General features: G+C 38.2%; 1 pseudogene; it reads right to left on the reverse strand.

Moving 5' to 3' along the window:
- Positions 1 to 1,211: 1,211 nt before the first annotated feature.
- Positions 1,212 to 1,316, reverse strand: LOC125616328 (annotated as a pseudogene).
- Between the last annotated feature and the right edge of the window lie 5,664 nt (positions 1,317 to 6,980).

A 6,980-nucleotide genomic window follows, 5' to 3' on the forward strand; every position in this document is an offset into this window, starting at 1 on the left:
AACATGATGTAAAATTACATAGCAAAACGGCAGGCGCTGTCAGTTGGTTGTCTCAAATTCCATCCAAGAGGCCCTCCTCCATGTCCTCTTTCCTGTGACTGGTCTCAGTGAAGCCCTATGACCCAGTTCTGGCTAATGAAATGTAAGCAGATGATAGGGGCGAGGCTTCTGGAAAGCTTTCTAAAAGGAACAGTCCTGGTCTTCGCTCTTAAACTTTTTTCTTTTCTGCTTCCTACAATGGAAGGCGTGTGTATGTGTATGGGGTTGGGTGTACACTTTAAGTGGGAAGAAGGAAAGTAAAATGAGCCGGGAGTTTGTGGGTACAAAGAGTGCTCCCCTCTTCGGATTTGTTTCATTTCAAGGGGTCAACAAAAAATATATATCTTGGGCTGGTATTCAAGAAGTTTTCTGTTGTTTGCATATGAAAGCAATACTAATCAATGACCATCCTCCCTCCTTGCCTATTTTTATTTTCAAGTTTCTCTCTCTCAGCTTGGACTATGTAGAACCAATAATCTATTTAGATGACTCCCAGATTCCTGAAAACTAAAACCCAACTAATCCTTCTGGATTAAAACTTGAAATATGTGACAATTTCTTATTTTCTTTCTCTTGTACCCCTCTCCCCTAAATGAGTTGCTGAGTCTTAGGTTACGAATTTGCAACTTCTTTCACAGCTGGCTAACCTTTATTTTCTATTATATTCATTTGATTTCAAACCCTTGCCATCTCTTAGCCAGTCTATGGCAACCGTGCATCTACTTGGACCAAGCATCCTCCTTGTCAATGCCTTGTTTATATTCTGAGAGTTCTAACTTTATTCATCAAAGAATAACCTCAAACCATTTTCCTGCCCACAGTGCTGGGGATTGAGCCCTAGGCCTAATCCTTGTGAGGCAAGTACTCTAAAAATCTCTTTAACTTTTTAAATGTTATTTTATTTATTTTTTGGCAGAGGCTGAAGATTGAACCCAGGGCCTTGCACATTCTAGGCAAGTGCTCTGCCACTTTGTCACATCCCCGGCTCAAGCCACTGTTTACTGAGCTTAAGATGTTTTTTTTAAAAGCACCATCTAACAATAGTAAAAACACAGGGAAAATAAAACTCTCAAATATGATAGTGTCATTGTCAACTGATAAAAAATTTTAAAAAATAATTTGGGCTGGGGTTATAGCTCAGTGGTAGATCACTTGCCTAGCATGTGTGAGGCACTGGGTTCGAGTCTCAGCATCACATATAAATAAATTTTAAAAAGATACATCAACAACTAAAAAATATTTTACACTTGATCTTAGCCAAAAGGCCGAGAAGCGATCTAAAAAATATTTTAAAAAATAATAATTGGGCAGTATGTTTCTAGAACAGTTAAGAATTCATATTCTCTATTTTAGTAACATAATTTAGGAGCGAAACAAACTCTTTTTTCTTTTAAGAGAGATGCTAAGGTGTTCACTATATGTACAACTGCAAAAATCCGGGGAAAATTCAAGTGTGGCAGAAGTAGTAAATTAAATGAATAATGTGATCTGTTATTAGGAAAAATGATTATGAAAACTTGAAGGCATGATCAACATGTGAATAAAAATTGTGATAAAATAATGAGATCTAGGTCAGAAAGTAGTTGTTCTTATAGGGACATGCCGCAGTCTGGCTGGGCACAAAATCACGAGCCACTCAAGCAGGAACAAAGTTTATTTTTTGAAACTGCCGCCAATGTCCGGTACCGCCCGGGGAAGATTTTTTCCACCCACGCGGCCTCCTCCCGGACTGCAGAGCGAGCTCCTCCCCCAGAACTCCCTCCTACTGTACTTCCCCAACCAATGGGAACTCTCCAGGAGTCCCGCAGCCGGCCTAGGTGAACAGCAGGAGTCCAATATCCATATGAATGCAAATCTTAACATAATCATATCATCTCAATGGCTAGCTGGCGTCACCTTTCGACCAAAAATGCCATGCATCATATACTTGGCTCTTAGCAGGGACAGAAGAGGAATGAAACTAAATGACCACAGTGGGGGCTTAGAAAATACTGGAGATGTTCTATGTTTCAAGCTATGTAGTGAGCCTCAACAGAAGTTGACATATATTCTGCATTTCTTTTTTTTTTTTAAGAGAGAGAGAGAGAGAATTTTTTAATATTTATTTTTTAGTTTTTGGTGGACACATCTTTATTTTATTTTTATGTGGTGCTGAGGATTGAACCCGGTGCCCCGCGCATGCCAGGCGAGCGCATTACCGCTTGAGCCACATCCCCATTTCTATTAGAAAAAATATCCACCTTTTGAAGATCATTTCAAGTGCAACCTTTTTCATAAAATGTTCCGTAATGTTTCCAAGCAGATATTGTATGTATAATATATATGTATAATAATATGTATGATATTCATATTATTGTGATTCATTAGTTTTAGCTCATCTTTTTATCACTATAATCTCTAGGTTAGTGTCTCATATATAACATGGAATTAAAGTGATATTTTGTAAACTACAATTATTTCCATGAGGGATACTGTTTTCATTTGCAAAATTAAAAATGCAAGGATAGCTAGAGTTCAAATCTCATATGCCTCAATTTATTTAAAAGTGAAGATTATCGCTGTTACCTTGCAGCTCCAATGTTTATAAACTAAAAATGTGTAATGTCATTTAAAAACACATTTGCTGTGAAATTTCCTTCTGAAATTAAAAACTTGAATTTTTATTTAACACAATATAGTGAAATATAGTTCTAATAAGAATGAAGAGATGTGATTGGATAATTTTTAAATGATTAAATGTGAAAGAAATAATGACATTGAGTAAAAATACTCTATTTGATATATTCCTTTATGTGAAATCTTCTAACTTAAAAGTTGCTTGAAGAATGTGGCCAGAATTAATGTTTAAAATTATTTTTCAACACATTTCTGAGTTTTATTATTTATAATATGTGCAATGAAACAGAAACCCAAGCTTTCTGCTAAATAATATTTTAAGGTATGTTATTCTAATTTTATGTGTTATGATTACTTCATGGATTCAACACCCATTCATTAACTACCTACTATGGGCAGAACAGCATGAGTGGTAAAGGGAAAGCTATTTAGGTGGTTAAGGTGCAGTTCTTAAATGAGCCAGTGACAGTGGAAGTAGAAAGGTGTAAGTGCTTTAGGAATAAATGAGAAATTAACATTTATTGGATTGCTGCATGGGCTGATTCTGGCCCAGGTAAGCATCTAATAAATGTCAATCTTTCAATATGAGGGCAATATTTATGTGGAAAACTCTGAGAATCAGAAAAAAAATCTTAAAAATCAGCTAGACAGTGACTGAGGTTCTCTTCCCATGACACTAAAATAAGCTCTAAGAAGGGAGAGATTATTTTTGGTGAGGGGATGAGCTAGGACCATATGTAGGTGGGGTGTCACACAATCAATTTTGAAGGATTTCAAGGAAGCAGATGAGAGAATCATTGAGTAAAGGCATTAATTGAGTAAAGGGTAGACGGGGCATGGCAAGCTTCCAGTTGGCTAGAAAAGAAGTATAAGATATGAAAATCTAAATGGGATCCTTATGTGCCATTATATTGTATTGAAACTAATTTGTGCCAATTTTGGTTTATAAATATAGGTATGTCATAATTAAGCTTTTGCCTTGGGGAAGGTGGAATGGATTTAAGGGAAGGAGGAGTCAAGGTACAGAGTTGAGGGATGGGAGAGGTGATATGATAGTGATAAAGCTGGAAAAGGTCTTAATGAAAGTCACTGGTGGAACTTGGAAAAGAGGACCTATCTTAAGATAGTTAAAGTAGAAAAACCAAAAACTGTATTGATTGCAACAAAATAAAGTTATAAAGTAGCATTTTTTTCCTCCTAATTTTCAGACAGCTCTTCACCCAAATCAAAACATGTTGTTTATCATGTAATCACATAACATCATCAGCTGTTAATATTTGTAGTAAGGCTTTTACATGCCTTTCACATACTTGAACAGAAAAAGCCCCCTTTGCTGCACATGATTGCCAAAATATGACATGTGAAACAGGCGCAGAAAACCTAACAGTACATACGCATGTTTGGTCCTAAGAAAAAAATCAGGACTATTTTTTATTTAGAGCTTTGGGAATCACTTTTATTTTCACTTCTAGTTAACTCCACCCTTTTTTTTTTTTTTTCAAGTTAATGGAAACAAGTCTTTATTAAGTAACTTTTAATATCAGAAAAATAAAACTCTTATAATTCTCTTTACAGCAAATATATAATATCAGTGCTTTGGCCATCTTAAGTTAAAGGCCCTTTATCATAAAATATATGGTTTTAAACTTTACTCAAATTGAATTTATAATCCCTATGACTTCCCTACATATACATAACAAAAGAGTGTAGTAAAATTAGCAAATACTAAACTATATTGATAATTTATCATTCTTAGTTTGTGTTTTTTAGAAACAGTACACGCACCTAATATATGTCGATTCCTTGGCTTATTAGTTGCAGTGTACAATGCAACAAAATACAAAATACATGCTTGGTGAACATTTGTTCATATCTACAAGACGGCAGCTAGAGGCACTCTTGGCTCTGCGTGGCTCTCCTCCAATCCAGTTCCTCCTAGCCGCGCAAGAATGATATCCAATTATCGAAATGATAGTTCCAGTTCTCTAACTCCACCCTTTCTACACAGCCTTCTGAAAATGGACTCCAATTTCCCACATCCCCATCCAGAACTGTACTAGTATTAAATCATTCATGCAATCTTTGCCCTCACTAATCCAAAAGCTTAAACACTTCAAATCTACATAGACATTGAAGAGCCTTTACCTTACAGAATCAGGGTGTGATACAGGCACAACTCCCAACACTGTAAAATATTTTTCTACCACTGACACTAATTTTTCAGAATATCACCATGGTTAGCCTCTAACAAAATGTTTAAATAACATTTGCTTTTACGTTATTTAAAATCTCTAGTTTAAAGTCTATGTTGAGTTGGATATAATGTTTTGGATGTGTTCTTTTTTCTGGACATGTGTTAGGTAAAAGAAATCCAATCCAGGATACCAACCTTTATTTTACTAATTCATTCTTTTGGTTATTTTAACAATAAAAACTATGTAAATTAAATATATAGAGCTAAGGAAATGGATCATCACTCTTGACCCAAATCATCTTCCTTTTAAACAAACTGAAATATAGAGGACTATATTTGATACTTTCAAACCTGAAATTCTAAGATTCAAATTTCTCTCCATATGTTCTTTTACATAGTCAGAATTATATATCCTTGGTAAAATAATTTTGCCATCTTTACTTTTTCTAATTTTGCACAACGCTGCAAACACATGGAAATAAAGAGTACAAAGGTCTAAATAGAAAAAAAAAAAGCACATATTTTTGCCAGGATTGAACACTATTTCCCTATTTCCTTCCCTCCTCTACACGTCTTAAATTCTATAGATATACAATTACATGAACTGCCCTGGAAATGTATGCCTGTGCACAACACTTTAGTGATCTCACTCTCAATAATAAGCATGCTTTTAAGATTCTTTCATTGTTTTTGTTCTTCCACACCCATGTCCAGTTTACACAATGAAGAGAGTCTCCCTTCTAAACCTGCATTTTTCTTTTCCCTTTTTATATTTGGGGAGTTTCCTTAACATTTCTAATTCCTTCTTATATGTCAACAATATTTTTAAAAAGCTGCTAGGACGTTTTTTCTAACACTTGATTAAGTTCTTTCTTTTAACCACATACCCTATTGAGACTCTAGATATTAACCTTGACCTGCCCTGAATTTCCTTATCCCTCTGGAATGGATACTTGTAGTTTGTTTTCTATCCCCTCATCCTTTTATTAACACGCCGGTGGCTGTTGCCTTAGGAAGGGAATGTGCAGTTTGCTTTTCCACGTGCGCAATCACTTGCTATATATTTATGGTCTGTTCTCCACTCAGCTGGGAAAGAGCTGTTGTACAAGAACTGCCACGATGACATAATTTCTTACAGCATCCTTCCACCCTTACAGTTAGAAACTCACTTCCTTCACTTCCAGCTTCTATCTGCCCCACCTAGAGGGTAACTTCACAGTGATCCTAGCAGAGGGAAAATTTTCCTTCAAATACCGTGCAGCTGTTGATATCCTACTGTTTCCCCAAACTTCTCTTTTCTCGATATTTCTATCCGGTTGCAGCAGGACGGAAAGGTCTATTTACTCTCTGTCTGGAATCAGACCAGCGGGTGGGGTCTGCAGAACCATTACTCTTAACAGAGAGCCCGCCCAGGCTACCTCTACCTCCTGTCCAGGTTCCATTACCCTTTGGGGTCTAGGAGTCTCATGCCTTTCCGCTCCCGCTATTTCGCTGAGGAGTGCTTCACAAATTTCAGGCACTTTCGCACTTGTCTCATTTGCTCTTCTTGGAAACACTAAGACCAGGTCAGACTGCTCCTTTCAAACCTTTTATTCATAAGACGGGGCCCGCTGATTCATCTTGTCAGGACTAGAAACCGGCCGCGGGACTCTGGGCTGGACCACCTTGCCAGTTCGCCCCAGATGCCAGACGTGGCAGGGGGCAGAGGATGCGCTGGGAGCACCCCCTCCCTTTTGTTTTCAGTAACAGCGCACACCGGGCCTTAAGAAGTGTTCGGAAAATGCCACAGTGCCACACAGATGTAGAACCCGGCTTTTCCTGGCTTGAATTTGCTCCTTTGCTCTCATTTCCTGTTTCTCGGCCTCTCCCTGGTTTCTCTCCCCACCCGACTTCATGCCACAGTGCTGCAAATCTTTCTCTCCTAACACAAACTTCCCCTTCCCTGCCTTCCCACCGCCGCGGCGGTTTCCCACGCAGGGCGGGCTCAGGGCCATCCGGCAGGGGTGGCTGGCCCACTCCGGCGCCCTAGAGCGCTCACCTAGGTTTGCAAGAAAGTGGCGCCCGCAAACACCGACCATCGGGGACCGCGGGCCAGTCCCGCTTCCGCCAGGTCTTGCCCCCGCCGACCCTC

Source organism: Marmota marmota, unplaced genomic scaffold, assembly GCF_001458135.2.
Source record: "Marmota marmota marmota unplaced genomic scaffold, marMar, whole genome shotgun sequence".
NCBI lineage: Eukaryota > Metazoa > Chordata > Mammalia > Rodentia > Sciuridae > Marmota > Marmota marmota.